At 34.1% G+C, this 20,142-nt stretch overlaps 1 long non-coding RNA gene across 2 annotated transcripts in view; it reads right to left on the reverse strand.

Moving 5' to 3' along the window:
* Window positions 1–7,373, reverse strand: part of LOC104648791 (uncharacterized) — a 46,381-nt gene extending 39,008 nt beyond the window's left edge. For both annotated transcript variants that reach the window (XR_011220484.1, XR_742765.4), the window contains exons 1-4: window positions 7,159–7,373; window positions 6,996–7,063; window positions 5,190–5,493; window positions 5,027–5,094 (exon numbers count right to left, since the gene is read on the reverse strand). This is a non-coding gene — a long non-coding RNA (uncharacterized lncRNA). The remainder of the gene's footprint in view (window positions 1–5,026; window positions 5,095–5,189; window positions 5,494–6,995; window positions 7,064–7,158) is intronic.
* Between the last annotated feature and the right edge of the window lie 12,769 nt (window positions 7,374–20,142).

Raw genomic sequence — 20,142 nt, forward strand, 5'->3', positions numbered from 1 at the left:
GATTAATATTCAAGTCACCAAGTTATCTTTTTTCTAATTTTAACTCACCATTATTGCAATATATATTTGTTAAATATAAGTAAATTATTATTTTTCTAAAATTTCCACTTACTACTAACTTCCTTTCATATTGTACTAATCTCTGTTGAGGATATGAAGGGGTGAATATGGCGTAATGCCGAAGCTTACAAATTGCAAATCATATTGTTTATATTAGACGATAAAAATTAATATTAAAAATGAAAATACTATTATATCAAAACTAATATAAAGAAAAAACATTAAATTTGCAGAGAGAATAGAGCTCCCCATAAACAAATGTCTCTAAATGATTACTTTGTGGGTTCTATTGTTATGTTATGTTAGAAAAAATAAGCCTATATTTATAGAGTCCTAAATCGGTTCCACCCTTATTGCAATGTATATTAAAGTAATGCAAATGAATATTTTTCCAAAAACTCCACTTCCTATAGAGTTTTTCCATTTAATCACTGTTCCATATTATAGTAATATCCAAAAAAATTATTCCAATGTCCTATAAATACAACTATTTCCTCTCATTTTTTCTTCACTCAAATTTTAATTTTATTCAAACAACTATTTCCAAAACCTTTAGGGTGTGTTTGGTACGAAGGAAAACGTCTTTCATGGAAAATGTTTTTCTCGAAAATAAGTAGATTTTGGACTTATTTTCTTATGTTTGGTTGATGATAGAAAATAATTTCCGGAAATGATTTTTAGTGTTTGATTTATGAATGAAAATGTTTTTGAGAACATCTTTTATTTTTACTAGATTAAAAAATAATTTATGAAATTAATTTTTTTTAAATCAAAATTATTATTTTTTGGGGGTGGGGTATGGGGTAGTGGGTTAATTTTTTGGGGAGGGGTTGGGGTTCGGGTGGGTGGGTGGAGGGGTTAGGGATCGGGTTAAAAAATAAAATTTTGGAATTGATTTTTTTTTTAAAAAAAAATCGATATTTTTCCCAAAAAAATGTAATTTGAAATTGGAGGAGAGTTTTGAAAAATGTTTTTCCTTAATTTTTGAAGAGAAGTTATTTTTCTTAAATTTGAGAAAAATGAGTTGATTTGGAAAATATTTTCCATAACTTTTGTCCCAACCAAATATGAGAAAATTGGAAAATATTTTCCAGAAATTTTTTTCCTTCGTACCAAACACACTCTTAATTGTTTCCCTTGTGTATGCGGAGTGTGATGCTGAGAGGTACAATTATGGAATGATGTTTATTGTATTAGCAATTATATTCATAATTCACCCTGGTTGAAAGAGGAATTTAAATGTTATCTTGAGTGAAGAGGAGAAGATTAGTGGTCTGCGTTTATATCCTAATAAGTATGAGGATTTTGCATTTTGTGTGAATTCATGTGATTTGGTGTATGTGAGTTTTAAAGGGAATCCTTTTACTTGGTGAAATGGGAGGATTGGTGATCTCTGTATATTCAAAAGGCTGGATAGATACATGATGAATCAAACTAGTTTTGGATATTTTGGGATGGTGAAATATGAACATTTGGCAAGAACATGGTCTGATCATGCTCTTATTCTACTTACATGTGGACAGAAGACAAATGTGACTAGGAGACCTTTCAGATTTCTTAAATTTTGGACAATACATACAAAATTTAAGCAGATAGTGAAGGATAACTGGTTTTCAGAAGATGAAGAAGATATGTTTATTAGGATGAAACAAAAGATGAAAAAGACTAAAGTTGCTTTGTCTATCTGGAGTGAAGTTGCTTTTGGAGATATTTTTAAACAATTAGATATCTGGGGGAGGGTGTGAGCTTGTAAGGGTGAAACAGGTGTTATTTTGAAGCAAGCCCTACAACAGACAATAGGAAAATATTACAAAAGCCCAATAGAATTTTAAAAATGTGTACATTTTGAAGAATAATATTTAAAGCAGAAAACATGTATTCAATGGGTTACAAAAGGGGAGAAGAATACAAGGTTCTTTCACAACTTTGTGAGAGGCAGAAGGAAAAGATTAAGTACTAAGAATATTCAAAATATGGAAGAGAACTGGGTAGAAGGTGAAGAGCTAGTAGATGTTGTTACACAAGAGTATTATCTGAAGCAATTCACAGGCATTCAGAATATGGAGGAAGCCTCCCAATTGAGATATATTAAAAAAAATGTTACAAATGAAGAGAATAGAAGATTAAATAATCATCTTTCAATGGAGGAGGTTAACAAAGTAGTGTTTGAATTCAGTGGGAACAGTGCTAGTGGTCTGGATAGGTTTACTGGAAATTTTTCCAACAATTTTGGGACATAGTTAGGGATGATTAGTTTGAGTAATTTTCTTAAGGGTGATGAATGATAGAGTTGGAATTCTTCTTCCCTCACTGATTTCACAAATCAATTTGGATTTGTGAAAGGAAGAAGCATAATTTAAAATGTGTTACTTGCTCAGGAGATCATATCCGATATTAGCAAAAGGGGTAAGCCAACAAATGTGGTGTTAAAGCTGGATATGGCAAAAACATATGACAGGTTAGATTGGAGCTCTCTAACAATGGTGCTTGAAGGAATGAGTTTTGATGCTAATGTTGTTGATAATGTCTGGAGACTAGTTGGTAACAACTGATATTCTGTACTTATGAATGAAAATGCTTATGGATTCTTTCAATCACCAAGGGGAGTGAAGCAAGGAGACCTTTTATCCCCTGCACTATTCATTCTAATTCCTTAAATTCTTTCTAGAAGCTTAAATGCTTTGATTTGTAATGAAGTTTACAAGGGTTTTGGATTGCCAAAATAGAGTGATCTTACTAATTATCTTGCATATGCAGATGATTATATAATGTTTACTTCAGCAAATGTCATTTCGTTACATGTATTGATGGAAACTTTGACACATTATGAGAAGCAATCAGGGCAGATGATAAATAAAGAAAAGAGATCATTTTCATATTTCATTATACAACACATGATTTGCTAGCAAATTTAAAAGTGAAAACTGACTTTGCTAGAGGCAAGATTCCACTAATGTATTTAGGATGTCCAACTGATCATGCCAAGAGGAAGAAGGTACACTTTGCAAATTTGATAAAAAAAAAGTGCATAATAAGTTGCAAGCTTGGAAAAGGAAAATGATGTCATTTGGAGGTAAGGTTGTGTAACTCATAATGTGCAAAATAGCATACCTATATATCTCTTGTCTGCTTACAATCCATTGAGGTGTGTTATTCATGATTTACATAGAGTTTTTGTAATTTTTTTTGGAAATTTTAGGAAGGAGGAAAATAACAAGCTTTGTGTTGGATGGTGTGATTTATGTAGACCCAAAGAAGAAGGTGGCGTGAGATTTAGATCTTTCTTTGACATTTCTTAAGATTTATTAGCTAGATGGATTTTTAGAACAAGAAGACTATGTGATCTAATTTTATGAGGAACAAAATTGTAAAAATGTGAGACCTTAAGTGGTTGAGTGGGAAAATGGTTCTTTACCTTGAAAGTATATGTTGGAAGCTAGAGACTTGATAAATCAACAAAATTGGTGGGAACCCAAGTGTACACATTCAAGTATCTGGTATGACAATTGGTCATAATTAAACATACCACATTACATAATTCCTATAGACTCTACTAGAAATGTAGTGTCTTTTAGTGGATAATGAAATTATGACTAGATACAAACAAGTTTTGGAAAATATATCAGTAGACAGATAATATAAGAGGAGTCCAGAATATGAAGAGTAGTGGGATAAACCCTGCTGGATGCTGAAGGTTGTTGGAAATTTCACTGTGGATTCTGCATGGGATTTTATAAGGGAGAAACATGAAGTCTGTACAATATATAAGTCTATCTGATGTGCAAGAATTCCTTTTAAGATATCTTCTTCAATTGGAGACTTTGAAAACAAAGACTTCTTATTGGAGAAGTTCTTGTCAGGAATAAGAAAAGTGATGGGGTAGTGTGTAGTTTTTGTAATGATGGAATTGAGGACACTATTGAATACTTGTTTATTAGATGTTCCTTTTCTAAATCTATATGGAGTTATTTTGCAGGAACATCAGGAGTAGATAGTCCTTTCTTGCAGTTGAAAGATACTATGTATAAATGGTATAATGTAGATGCTTTTTCTAAACTTAAACCTGTAATAATGGTATTTGTTGGCAAGTGTGGAAAAGAAGAAATGCCTTGAAATTTGATGATTCAATGTCTAATCTAAGTATGAAAGGAGGAATAACAAAGAATTTGATTTTATTAGCTAATTAGTTGTACTCATTGACGTATAATTTGCCTTATAATTGGCCTGAATTGGTTAGATATTTGACAGAATATACTCATAGGATTAGATGTAAAGTGGTCTATTAGAAATTATCTTGACAAAATACATTTAAATGCAATACAGATGAAGCTTTAAAAGTAAATTGAGCACCAATCTCTTCGAATTTTATATTAAAGAAGATCAAGGCAACTTTGTGTATGCTAAATGAAATGTGGTTGGGATATCAAACAATCTAATAGCCGAAGCAGTCGCTATCAAACTAGGGTTGAATAATTGTAGGATCCACAATCTATTCCTTTTGATTCTAGAAACTTATTCTTTATCTGCTTTGAAAATGGTAGGAGAGGCTTGGTATATACCTTGGGAGGTTAAAATAGAGGTCAGAATGACACAGGTCTTGAAGGAAGGGCTTGAGGTGGCCATTGTACACAGAAGGCAACAAACTGTCAGATTTTATTATTTCTTTGGTAGGTATAGATTCTATAAGTTATGACGGTTTCCGAAAGTTACCTACTGAAGCTAAGACTTTACTAAACATGGATAAACGAAAACTCCTAATCTAAGTATAAGGAATATTCATACTGCAAAATTTTCCCCAGATAGCTGATACAAATCAGAACATACGATATGCATACAATATTTTCTCAAGTTTAAGTGCATATATTACGCAAACAATACTCTAAAGATTGCAATATAACAAGTTTCATTCACATTTGAAGAGGCAATTATAAATTGCAATGAGAAATATATAGAACATGAAAAATACCTAGGAAGGGTGCAGTAATTTCGTCGCCAGGTTTTCAATAGTGGTATTAGCTCCTTGATGGGCTCAACCTGTCAAATTTAAGTGATGAAGGTTGCAAGATCTTTGAAATAGGTATGTGCTGCACAAAAGGTGTTTAATTTTACAAAGAAAGTGAGGCATTCACCTGCTTCGAAGCTTCGATTCAAGAACCCTAAGTTGGAGAAGTCCGTTATGGGGATGATTTCATGATGTTGGTGAGACTAGGCAACGTTCGAGATGAAATACACCCCCAACTCGATCTATTGCTGGAGTGGTTTCATCTTGCTGGAGAATGCTTGTCTGAATAGGAACGATGATGATGGACGATAAGGGATGATGTTCCTCCGATATGCTTTCCTCTTTCCCAATTTCCCTTTTTGTATCTGTTATTTTTTTTCCTATCGAAGTCTTTATAGGTGTTGGATCGGGTCCTCTTTGGGACTAGTCCTCTGTAATGTGATTCAATAAACTGGGCTTGCGCAACTTTTTATTTTAAAAAAAGATAATATATTCTTTTTGATTAAAAAAATAGACTAGTCCATCCTGTCTAGGCTAGGCCATAGAGACTTTGGAATTCGAACAACTAGGTTGGGTTGACCTATTTTTTGTGGGAAAAAAACATTAAACCCAACCCATTAGTACGTGGATTGCGGGCTATGTCAGGTTATCCCACTTCTTTTAAAAGTCTTTTTTTTTAAAAAAAATCTATAATTATAAAAAAATAGAATAAATATCGGTAAGACAAGACAATATTACATGGTGTTAGGATTATTATTTGTTAACAAATCTACAATTAAAATAATCTTTACAAGGATTATAAAGTTTGACTTTAAGTAAAAATATAACTAGTTAAAAAGAAATATTAACATAATTATTTTCGACTGATCAAATAAAGCACAAAAAATATGGTAAATTCTACCATTAAAAAGTAAAAAATGAACTCTTAAAAAATATTCACGAAGCTTATGGTGTATCCTAACATCAACACATCATTTTTATCAAACATATATGTATCAACTTTTGGCAAGGTTTTCTAAACATCTTTATGCTAGGGAAATATTATAAAAATTTGACAATAATAATAATAATAATAAATAACTTTATTATTTATCAAAAAGTGGTCCTGAAATAAAGTTGAATATTCCTACGAATATATATATATATATATATATATTATCCGTTGATGTATAATTTGCCTCATAATTTGCCTGAATTAGTCAGATATTTGAGAGAATATACTCATAGGATTAGATGTAAGGTGGTCTATTAGAAATTACTTGAACAAAATACATTCAAATGCAATACAGATGGAGATTTAAAAGTAAATCGAGGATCAATCTCTTCAACTTTTTATATTAGAGATGATCAAGGCAACCTTTTGTATGCTAAAGGAAATGTGGTTGGAATATCAAACAATCTAATAGAAGAAGTAGTCACTATCAAACTAGGGCTGAAATATTGTAGGATCCACAATTTATTCCTTTTGATTCTAGAAACCTATTCTTTAGCTGCTTTGAAAATGGTAGAAGGGGCTTGGCATATACCTTGGGAGGTTACAATAGAGGTCAGAATGACACAGGTCTTGAAGGAAGGGCTGGAGGTGGCCATGGTACACCGAAGGCAACAAACCGTCAGATTTTATTGTTTCTTTTGTAGGTATGGATTCTATAAGTTATTATGGTTTCCAAGAGTTACCTACTGAAGCTAAGACATTACTAAACATGGATAAATGAAAACTCCTTATCTAAGTATAAGAAAGATTCATAATGCAAAATTTTCCACAGATAGCCGATACAAATCAGAACATACAATACGCACATAATATTTTCTCAAGTTTAAGTACATACAGTACACAAACAATACTCTAAATATTGTGATATAACAAATTCTAATCACATTTGAATAAACAATGATAAATTGCAATGAGAAAGATACAAAACATGAAAAATACCTTAGAAGGCTGCAATAATTTCATCGCGAGGCTTTCAACAGTGGTATTAGCTCCTTGATAGGATCAACCTATCAAATTTAAGTGATAAAGGTTGCAAGGTCTTTGAAATAGGTATGTGCTGCACAAAAGGTGTTTAATTTTACAAAGAAAGTGAGGCATTCACCTGCTTCGAAACTTCGATTCAAGAACCCTAAGTTGGAGAAATCTCTGATGGGGATGATTTCATGATGTTGGTGAGACTAACCAACGTTCGAGATGAAATACACCCCCAACTCGATCTATTGCTGGAGTGGTTTTATGTCGCCGGAGAATGCTTGTTGGAATAGGTAGGATGATGATGGACGATGAGGGATGATGTTTCTCTGATATGCTTTCCTCTTTCCCCATTTCCTTTTTTGTCTATGTTATCTTGTTTTCTATTGAAATCTTTATAGGTGTTGGATCGGGTCCTCTTTGGGCCTAGTCCTCTGTAATGTGATTCAATAAACTGGGCTTGCCCAACTTTTAAATTAAAACAAAAGATTATGTTCTTTTTTATTAAAAAAATGGACTAGTGTATCCTGTCTAGGCTAGGCCATAGAGACTTTGGAATTCGAACAGCTAGGTTGGGTTGACCCAATATTTTGTGGGACAGAAAACATTCAACCCAACCCCTTAGTACGTGGATTGCGGACTATGTCGGGTTAGCCCACTTCTTTTAAAAGTCTTTTTTTAAAAAAATCTATAATTTAAAAAAATTAGAATAAATATCAGCAAGACAAAACAATATTACATGGTGTTAGGATTATTATTTGTTAACAAATATACAATTAAAATAATATTTGCAAAGCTTATTAAGTTTGACTTTAAGTAAAAATATAACTAGCTAAATAAAATATTAATCTAATTATTTTCAAAGATCAAATAAAACACATAAAATATGATAAATTAAACCATTAAAAAGTAAAAATGAACTCTTAAAAAATATTCATGAAGCTTATGGTGTATCCAACATCAACACATCATTTTTATCAAACATATATGTATCAACTTTTGGCAAGGTTAATAAAACATCTTTATTTTCATCTATGTTTATAGTCAACTTCAATCAATTAAACTTTAAAAACAAGTAAATTTAAGAACTACATGAATAATATTTATGGAAAACTACACAAAATACACACAATTGTGAAACAATTCAAAACAAATTAGATCCAACCCAAACTATTTACCCTTAATGAACTCATGACCCAAGCTATTTACCTGCCTACCCCACTTTCTCTTTCCTTATTTCACACATGATGCCAACATCATGTCACGACCCAAAACGTGTCGTGAGTGGCACCCATATTTACCCTCCTATGTGAGCGAACCAACCAATCCAAACTCCAACATTGAACCATAATGAACAAAATATAATGCGGAAGACTTAAAACTCATTAGCGAAATCAAGTAAATAACTTCTAAAAACTCAAACACCTATTATCATTCCCAAAACCTGGAAGTCATCATCACAAGAACATCTATCCTCAACTTACTAAATCTAAGAGTATCTAAGAAGCTAAGATAACTAAATAGCTAGTCCATGCCAGAACTTCAAGGCATAAAGACGTGAAGAAGTAGATCCAGTCCAAGCTAGAAACAATAGCTCACCCTGAAATCTGACGTGATGAAGACTGGCTAGAGTTGCGGTTGAGTTGAAGACGACGGTACGTTTGCTGCACTCCACAATTAACAAAAAGAAAACATCCAAGTAGGGGTCAGTACAAAACACAAGTACTGAGTAGATATCATCGGCCAACTCAAAATAGAAAGCAATATATATCAGATAATGTCATAAAATCAACTACAATACTCAACAGGTAGCAACAACAAGTACAAGGATCATTGATAATAACGCCAAGTACACCCATGAGGACTCAAGCCTCCATACCATACTCATTTTGGAAATAGGTTCATTAAATTTTGAGTATATTAAGATAATTCAAGATTCATTCTCTTTATTCCTCTTGTTTCGGAATGTGACACTCCGATCCCCTAATACTACGTGTCGGTTCGTGACACCCGATCCCCTAATACTACGTGTCGGTTTGTGACACCCGATCCCTTAATACTACGTGTCGGTTCGTGACACCTGATTCATTAACCTCATTCTTTTAGTTCATCAAGCCTTCTTTTATACCAAGGCATCATCATTAACAAAGAGGTTTAAAGATTTAAGATTCAACAGCCTCATCATGCTTATTTTATCACAATTATATAACCACATCATGCAAGCACACAATTAAGCATATAGAAGGGTTTACAATACTACCCAATACATATCATTCGCTATTAAGAGTTTACTATGAAATAGCATAAACCATAACCTACTTCCACCGAAGAATTCGTGATCAAGAATCTACTTTTCAATGCTTTGCTTACTTCTTCGTTCTCTCCTCTTGATCGATCATTTCTCCCTCTCTCTGTTCTTTCTATTTTTCTTATTCAATTTTTTTTCTTTTACCCTAATTAGCATATAATTAAGTATAAAAGATGACAAAAGTAACCCACTAATTAATTCAAGGTTATCTCCTTTAACCCTCAAGTAATTGAATTATTAATATTACCCTCTAACTTTATAATCATAAGCACGAATAGTCCAAAACGCCCCTTAAAACATTTAATAGAAATCCGACCCAGTCAGGGTTATGCAGTCTGTGACGGGCCGTTGTGCCTGCGACGGTCCGTTCTGCTGCTTCCGTCACAAAGTTCAGAGACTAACTTTTCACTAAAGGGCCTGTGACGGTCCGTCCTGCCATGTCGTCGCGAAGTTCAGAGAGTTGTTCTCAGTACCCAATTTTTCAGAATTCTAAGTGTTTTGGAACGAGACACCCTCGACGGTCCGTCGTGCCCATGACGGTCCGTCGTGGGATCCGTCGACTCAGACAGTTATTACCAGAAAATAAACTTTACTGCTCGAAACGACTAAGAGGTCGTTACAATAGATACCAATTTACCCATCGTTCGTCCTCGAACAATCACAAGAAGAAAAACAAGGAGGAAAAGGAGTACCTGAATCAGTAAACAGGTGTGGGTATCTTTCTTGCATATCGGCCTCCTTCTCCCAAGTGGACTCTTCAACTGGTCGATTCTTCCATTGAACTTTGATGGATGCAATCTCCCTTGATCTCAACTTGCGGACTTCTCTATCTAAGATGGCAACAGGCTCCTCCTCATAAGACAAATTCTCATCAAGCAGAACTAAATCCCAACGAATAATGTAGTTTCCATCCACATTTACCCTCCTATGTGAGCGAACCAACAAATCCAAACCCCAACATTGAACCATAATGAACAAAATATAATGCGGAAAACTTAAAACTCATTAGCGAAATCAAGTAAATAACTTCTAAAAACTCAAACACTTATTATCATTCCCAAAACCTGGAAGTCATCATCACAAGAACATCTTCCTCATCGATTTTTGCTTATTTAGCCTCTCCTCGCAACACCTTATCTCAGATCCGGATCAGTTTCTCATCATTAAATTGCTTTTCCTTAATCTTGTTAAGAAAGGAAGATCTTGCCTCCACACAAGCCAAAAATCCTCCCTTCTCATTTACTTCCAGCCTCATAAAGTTATTAGCCAGAGTCTGAACTTCTCTAGCCAATGGGCGTCTAGAAACCTACAAGTGAGCTAGACTTCCCATGCTCCATGCCTTTCTACTTAAAGCATCTGTCACAACGTTAGCTTTTCTGGGATGATACAAGAGAGTGATGTCATAGTCTTTCAGTAGTTCCATCCACCTCCTCTGTCTCAAATTCAAATCTTTCTGAGTAAAGACATACTGTAAACTACGATGATCCGTATAGACTTCACACTTAACCCCATATAGATAATGTCTCCATTGCTTTAATGCAAACAGTGCTGCCGCTAACTCCAAATCGTGGGTCGGATGATTACGTTCGTGCACCATTAATTGCCTCGAGGCATAAGCAATTACATTATTATCTTGCATTAGAACTTCACCCAACCCAGAATAGGATGCATCACAGTAAACAATGAAGTTCTTTCCTTCCACCGGCAAGGTGAGAATTGGTGCAGTAGTCAACAAAGTCTTGAGCTTCTGAAAGCTTTCTTCACACTCGTCCGACCATACAAATGAAACACTCTTCTTAGTCAAGTTTGTCAGTTGGGAAGCAACAGAAGAAAATCCCTTGACAAATCGACGGTAGTAGCTAGCTAAACCAACAAAGCTCCTTACCTCTGTAACATTTGTAGGTCTTACCCAAATCTTCACTGCTTCGATCTTAGAAGGATTCACCATCACTCCATCCTTAGAAACCACGTGCCCCAAGAAGGACACTGAATCTAGCCAAAACTCACACTTGGAGAATTTGGCATAAAGCTTTTTCTCCCTTAACATTTCCAATACAATTCTCAAGTGTTCCTCATGTTCCTTCTTGCTCTTTGAGTATACCAGTATATCATCAATGAATACGATGACAAAGAGATACAGATATGGCTTAAAAATCCCGTTAATCAAACTCATGAAAGCAGCAGGGGCATTCGTAAGCCCAAAGGACATTACTAAGAAATCATAATGTCCATACCTAGTCCGAAAAGCAGTCTTGGACACATCCGTGACCCGTATTTTTAATTGATGATAACCAGATCTCAAATCGATTTTTGAGAAGGTACAAACACCTTGTAACTGATCAAACAAATCATCGATGCGAGAAAGAGGGTACTTGTTCTTAACAGTTACCTTATTTAGTTGTTTGTAGTCAATGCACATCCGAAAACTTCCATCCTTCTTCTTCACAAACAAAACCGGAGCACCCCAAGGAGATGCACTTGGTCTAATGAAGCCTTTGATTAACAACTCTTGAAATTGGGCCTTTAACTCTCTTAACTCAGCGGGAGCCATCCTATAAGGTGGTATGGAAATGGGGCGAGTACCCGGCTCCAGATCAATACAAAAGTCGATATCCCTATCCAGTGGCATACCAGGAAGGTCTGCGGGAAAAACACATCCAGAAACTCACGAACTATTGAAACTGTCTCAATTGAAGGTACTTGGGTAGTATCATCCCTGAGATGTGCCAAGAACGCTAAACAACCCTTACTAACCAATTTCTTAGCACCAAGAAAGGAGATGATATGAACCGGATTGGAAGTGTAGTCACCCTCCCACACTAACGGATCTGTCCCAGGCTTGGCTAACGTCACAGTTTTAGCATTACAATCTTAGATTGCAATGTTTGGAGAAAGCCAAGTCATACCCAAAATTACATCGAAATCAACCATTTCTAAGATAATCAAGTCTACATGAGTATTGCTCCCCACAAACGTTACAAGACAAGACCTATATACCTTTTCAACTATCACAGACTCACCCACCGGAGTAGAAACACGAATAGGCATGTCAAGCAATTCACAATGTAAGTTAAGACCAGTAGCAAATGAGGAAGATACATATGAAAATGTGGATCCAGGATCAAATAATACAGAAGCCATGCAATCGCAAACCAAAAGATTACAAGTGATGATAGTATCAGATGTCTCCGCTTCAGATCTTCCAGAGAAAGCATAACAATGGGCTCTATCACCTGTCTGCCCGTTGCCCCTACCATGTTGCGCTGCAGAAGTCCCAGTTTGCCCGTCACCCCGGCCGTTTTGATGACCACCATTACCTCCGCCACCACGTCCTCCCGAATAACGGCCTCTTCCATGACCACCTCTACCTCTGATTATTGGGGGTCTGTAACTCGGTTTTGGACAATTCCTCCTAATATGTCTAGTCTCTCCACATCCATAACATTCTCTGGATTCAAGCATAGGTCTTTGTGAGAACGACGAATTCTGGGCATAACCTTCAAACTCAGAGAAATGCTGACCGGTCTGCGGTGGACCCCCAGCTACAGCCTGTAGTGAAGACTGAATAGGTCGGGCTAGATAACCTCCTGAACTCTGCCCTCTAGAGTAAGAACCATTAAACTCACCTCCTTTACGAAACTTCTTAGTTGCTGATGCCATGGTGAAATCATCTGGCTTCACTCCCTCCACCTCTATCACAAAGTCTACCACTTCCTGAAAGGATTTTGCCGTAGCAGCTACCTGTAAGGCTGAAATCTGCAAATCTGACCTCAACCCCTTCACAAAACGGCGAATCCACTCTTGTGGACTAAAGCAAAGCTGGGTGGCATATCTGGAGAGTGCACGAAATTTAGCCTCATAAGCAGAAACCGACATCATGCCTTGCTCTAGGCTTAGAAACTCATCTCTCCTCCTATCCCTCAAGGTACGGGGTATATACTTCTCCATAACTAAACTAGAGAATGATGCCCAAGTAATAGGTGGTGCCTCTGTTGGTTGACACTCCACATGTGACCGCCACAACATTTTGGCGTTCCCTTGAAATTGATAGGTCACAAACTCGACGCGAACTATACCCATCTTGTGTAGTAACTCATGACAGTCAACCAAAAAATCGTAGGCATCCTCAGATTCAGCACCCTTGAAGACTGGAGGTTTCAATTTCAAGAACTTATTGAAAAGTTCATGCTGACCACTTGTCATTATAGTCAACCGAGGAAATGTGCCTATTTCCAATGACGCATCCATGCGGGGAGCCACAGCAGCTGCATGTTGTACTCCCGGAACCTGAGGTGCTGGTGCAGAAAACACTGGAGGTGTCTGGTCCTGATCAGATAACCCGCTAAGATAAGCAAGAACCTGATTAATCATCTCTGGGGTAGGATGGGTGGTAATTCCTCATTCTGCACTTGCTCATTCTCCCCTTCCTCCCCCTCTCTTACTACTTCCTCGGTCAGTGGAGGAGTCACCGCCCTAGTACTAGATGGGTCAGGCGTTTGTCCTCTTCCTCTAGAGGACGTCCTCCCGCGACCTCTACCACGGCCTCTTGTCACTGCCCCTCTTCGAGCTACAGCCCCAGTGGCTGGCTCAGACGCATCTTGTCTTGCCGGTGTTGGTGTTGGCGCAGTTGTTGCTCTAGTTCTAACCATCTGTGAAATAGAGTGAAGATGGTCAGATACCAATTTGTATCACCTAGATACCAATTGGATCCAAGTAATAGCACGAAAGAAAGAAAGAATGGAATTTTCCTAAAGTCTTATAGCCTCTCAAAGAAAATTAAAGGCGTCCCCCTACCGTTCCTCAAGACTCTACTAGACTCATTCTTGTGTGATGAGATCAACGAACCTAATGCTCTGATACCAAGTTTTTCATGACCCAAAATGTGTCGTGAGTGGCACCCACATTTACCCTCCTATGTGAGTGAACCAACCAATCCAAACCCCAACATTGAACCATAATGAACAAAATATAATGCGGAAGACTTAAAACTCATTAGCGAAATCAAGTAAATAACTTCTAAAAACTCAAACACTTATTATCATTCCCAAAACCTGGAAGTCATCATCACAAGAACATCTATCCTCAACTTACTAAATCTAAGAGTATCTAAGAAGCTAAGATAACTAAACAGCTAGTCCATGCCAGAACTTTAAGGCATCAAGACGTGAAGAAGTAGATCCAGTCCAAGCTAGAAACAATAGCTCACCTTGAAATCTGACGTGATGAAGACTGGCTAGAGTTGCGGTTGAGTTGAAGACGACGGTACGTTTGCTGCACTCCACAATTAACAAAAAGAAAACATCCAAGTAGGGGTCAGTACAAAACAGAAGTACTGAGTAGATATCATCGGCCAACTCAAAATAGAAAGCAATATACATCAGATAATGTCATAAAATCAACTACAATACTGAACAGTGTAGCAACAACAAGTACAAGGATCATTGATAATAACGCCAAGTACATCCATGAGGACTCAAGCCTCCATACCATACTCATTTGGGAAATAGGTTCATTAAATTTTGAGTATATTAAGATAATTTAAGATTTATTCTCTTTATTCCTCTTGTGTCGGAACGTGACACTCCGATCCCCTAATACTACGTGTCGGTTCGTGACACCCGATCCCCTAATACTACGTGTCGGTTCGTGACACCCGATCCCCTAATACTACGTGTCGGTTCGTGACACCCGATCCATTAACCTCATTCTTTTAGTTCATCAAGCCTTCGTTTATACCAAGGCATTATCATTAACAAAGAGGTTTTAAGATTTAAGATTCAACAGCCTCATCATGCTTATTTTATCACAATTATATAACCACATCATGCAAGCACACAATTAAGCATATAGAAGGGTTTACAATACTACCCAATACATATCATTCGCTATTAAGAGTTTACTATGAAATAGCATAAACCATAACCTACTTCCACCGAAGAATTCGTGATCAAGAATCTACTTTTCAATGCTTTGCTTCCCTCTTCGTTCTCTCCTCTTGATCGATCATTTCTCTCTCTCTCTGTTCTTTCTATTTTTCTTGTTCAAACCTTTTTTTTCTTTTACCCTAATTAGCATATAATTATGTATAAAAGATGACAAAAGTAACCCACTAATTAATTCAAGCTTATCTCCTTAAACCCTCAAGTAATTGTATTATTAATATTACCGTTTAACTTTATAATTATAAGCAGGAATAGTCCAAAATGCCCCTTAAAACATTTAAAAGAAATCCGACCCAGTCAGGGTTACGCAGTCTGTGACGGCCGTCGTACCTGCGACGGTCTGTCCTGCTGCTTCCGTCACAAAGTTCAGAGACTAACTTTTCACTAAAGGGCCTGTGACGGTCCGTCATGCCCACGACGGTCCGTCCTGCCATGTCGTCGCGAAGTTCAGAGAGTTGTTCTCAGTACCCAATTTTTCTGAATTCTAAGTGTTTTAGAACGAGACACCCTCGACGGTCCGTCATGCCCATGACGGTCCGTCGTGGGATCCGTCAACTCAGACAGTTATTACCAGAAAATAAACTTTACTGCTCAAAACGACTAACAGATCGTTACACATCATTACTATTGAATTATCATTTGTAATACTCTTTTGGTATATTGATCGATATTTTATAGTATTAACTTAATCTTATGTGATACTCCATCAGTATATTGATACTATTTCAATATCATATAAGGCTGAACTTAATTCTCTGTAATACTCCTTCGGCATATTGATACTTATCAGTATCATATCAGATTGAGATATTTTTTAAATAAATAAATAAGAAACAATTAAGAGAAATTTAATAAAGTCATAACCTAAATTTAGTAAAAAATATATTCTTTGTGATACTTCGTCGATATATTGATATCATACTGGTATCGTATAGGACTCAGTATGTTCATCTATAATAATCCATTCGTATTTCTACTCTATCAGTATCATATATGATTATACCCTTTCTAAAAATAAATAAAAGATAATTATTAAAGCCACAATCTTATTTATTAAACACTAATTGACAAAAATATATACATTTATATTTTAAAATTAAAATATTAAAGAATTGAATAACATCAATGATACCCCGTCAATATGTAGATATACTGTAAGAGTATCATAGATGATTGAGTAATCTATCGAAGAACTGAAGCAAATCTCAATGAAACATTGTTATGTTACTTTTTGATGCCACCATTGTATGTTATACTTTGAAGGTATCAAGAAGGAAGAGTAATCATTCAATGATGATACTCAGTTACTCTTTGATACAATCAAAGTATATTCATCTATTGTAATATATTGTGATACAATCAAAGTATATATTTTTGTACGTAAACACCATAGTAGTGATGAAATATTTAGTGAATATGAAAGTGATGATATGGTTATTGATGTAAATGATGAACAATCAGCTTAAGGTAACAAAGTCACGTGCTTTGTCTACTTCACGATGTATAGAATGATGTTTTTTGCACTCACTCCGAACTACCAGATTGTTGTATTGTCATAGACACTACTTGTTATTTGTTGCAACAAAGTTCAAATTGACTTTAAATACAAACGTTGTATGATTAGTTTTAATAATTTTTAAAACTTATGGGTATAAATTATATTTCATAAAAAAGTTAAATATGTTTTCCAAATACTGTAGTCAAGCATATGGTGAAATTTCCCTCAAATTTTAATCTATATTCAATAATATTTTCCAAATGTATATGAAAATTTTGTGTAAACGCTAGCTTAATGTTATCGGATGAATTAATCATGTTTAAAAAAGCAAGATATATTTTAAGAGTAAATTTCACATATAGCGTTATATATAGTATTATTATCAAGTTATGGCATTAGAGTTTTAATTTTATTTTGTAGCATTTAATATCTCACTCTATAGCATTTTATTAGTAATTATATTGTTAATTATAATTTATTGAAAAGAGTTGTTATTAAAAATTAAGTAGACAAAGTGATAATGAGTAATTAATTTTAATGATTAAAAATTCTGACAATATTTATCAAGTTGCTTTTGACAGTGCATTTATTGAATGTTGCATGCCTGAGAATTGAAAGAGTTTACCTTTTTATTGAGTTAAATTAAAGCAAGATAAATTATTAGCCTTACAATTATTCATCATTCCAAAATTTCTCTATTATTTTGAAATTTCTTTCAACATATAATTCATTTCATTCCGTAAGAATTCAACATTATTATCATAGCTGCATATTTCAGTTTTTATTGATAACTTTGTGTCAATTTTAATTAAACATGGTGGAAAGTGAAATTCTTCGGGTTAGTTTTTAGTTATGATTTGTTTCTTTTAATTATTAATTGTTGGTTTGTTAAATTTTTTTGTTAACTGTATTATCAGTTTACATATTTTTTTTTACACTAAAAAGAATGTTTTTTTTTGTAATAAAGTAAAAAAATTATAATTAATTATATTTTATAAATTTAAAATAATTCTATCTATCTATTTTTAGTAATATAAATAATTAATTTTAAGATTGAAAAATAATATTAAGATGAAATAAAATGAATATTTTCTTTTTGAATTTCATATTTTCCATGAATAAAATTATATAAGTAGAGAAATTTGGAACATTACTTTTCAAAACAAAAGTGAGAGATAAAGAAGTAAAAATAAAGTAAGAAGAGAAATAATAGTTTGAAGAAGAGAGAGAAAAATGAATTTGGGTCATTTTCTGAAATAAAACTCAACAATTTCCATATGACATAATATAAATGGAGCCTCATAAACCTCAATCGCTTTATGAGGCTCTATTTATATTGTGTCATGTGGAAAGTGTTGGTCCAATTTCAAAAAATAATACAAATCCATTTTTTCTCTCTTCTTCAAACGATTATTTCTCTTTCTTACTTTTTATTCTTTGGCATTTCTTTTCAAATTAGTGTTCCAAATTTCTCTATCAACTAACAAACGAATTCAAATACAAATACCTTCCAGGTCATTCCGCGTTATTTTTACAGTTATAGTATCACGATCCAAAATCACAAGTCGTGTTGACACCTATGATTCCAACCGTTAGGCTAAGCCAACCATATAAGTTACCAATTTCACTTAAAATATGAAAAGGTAAGTAGCAAGCAAATATATTGCATACCAAATCTTTTAAATAAAATGCGAAAAACTATACTATCCTAAGATTTAGTGTCAGAAGTACATGAATTTCTAAACTACGAGGCAAGTTTAGAACTAAATACCAAATCTAGACGTTAGAAATATCTTGTCAGAACACTAATAATATAATAACTAAGACATAGTGGGAGGTGGGGGACACAAACTTCGTGACTTTGAGAAAATTGATGTCGTTTGCATTATTACGTTGATTTTGATTTCATATAATATGATGAATCGTCTCCTATTTACTTTCAAGAGTGTATTTGTATGGTGTGCCTATTTTCATAATTTTGAATTGAGGTACTTAGTTCATATCTAATTTCTAAAATTTCATACACAACAAATTGAGTATTCGTTGGATCTTAGCACAATTTTCATTCACAAACAAATGGTTAATCCAAGAAAATCTTGAACAAATTAGAGACTGTAATAAAGTTGAATCTTGTATAAAATCGAAAGATAACTGATAGTGATGCAGATAAAAGAAAAATATATTGTTCAATAATTTTAGTGAAGAAAATGGAGAGGAAATAGTTGTATAGAGATTACTATAATATGGAATAGTGATTAAATGGAAAAACACTCAATAGGAAGTGGAATTTTTGGAAAAAAATTCCTTTGCATACCTTTAAATTCATTTGCATACCTTTAAAAAAATTCATTTGCATACCCTTAAAAGAAAATATATTTTAATTTTGAACTAAATTTTAACTCTTGTTTTCATAATTTATATTGGAGTAATATTCAAGTCACCAAATTATCTTTTTTCTAATTTTAACTCACCATTATTGCAATATATATATATATATATATATATATATATATATATATATATATATATATATATATATATATATATATATATATATATATATGTTAAATGTAAGTAAATTATTATTTTTCTAAAATTTCCACTTACTACTAACTTCCTTCCATATTGTACTTATCTCTGTTGAAAATATGAAGGGGTGAATATGGCGTAATGCGGAAGTTTACAAATTGCAAATCATATTATTGATGTTAGACGATAAAAACTGATACTAAAAATCATTTTATCATTAAAAATAAATATTTATTAGACTATTGTTGAACGGCAAGACACTATTTTAGTATGAATTGACAAGATGTGAGTAAATGATCAAATAACTCTTTGACTCTGAAAACCACTAGTATTTTCCCTTCAAAAAAGAAAACACTCTTGATTTTTTTTATTTACTCTCTCTCTTACTTTACTTTTATTCTTCTTCTTTACTACACTCATCAATTTTTAATTTTATTTTGTTGATTCACTTGCTGTTCAAGATTTTATTTTGTTGTTAAATTTATACTCCCTTCGTCCCATTTTATGTGACACTATTTTCTTTTTGGTCAGTTCCAAAAAGATAGTCACATTTCCTTATATGGTAAAGTATTTAAAGGTACAATTCCACTTTTACCCTTGTTGGTCCCACTTTATTTTTAATGGTACTTCAATACATTTATGAGGAGAGAGAAAAATGAGTCCAATTTTGAAGTACAATCTGGTAAATAATTCAAAGTCTTCATTTATTTCTTAAACTCCGTGTTGGATCAAATGGTGTCACATAAAATGAAACGGAGGGAATATAATTTAACAAGCTGGATCCGAACAATCAGAATAGTCAATTAAATGAAGTATTGAATAATGTTTTGGGGTTAG

The sequence above is a fragment of the Solanum lycopersicum genome, chromosome 1 (genome assembly GCF_036512215.1).
Source record: "Solanum lycopersicum chromosome 1, SLM_r2.1".
Lineage (NCBI taxonomy): Eukaryota > Viridiplantae > Streptophyta > Magnoliopsida > Solanales > Solanaceae > Solanum > Solanum lycopersicum.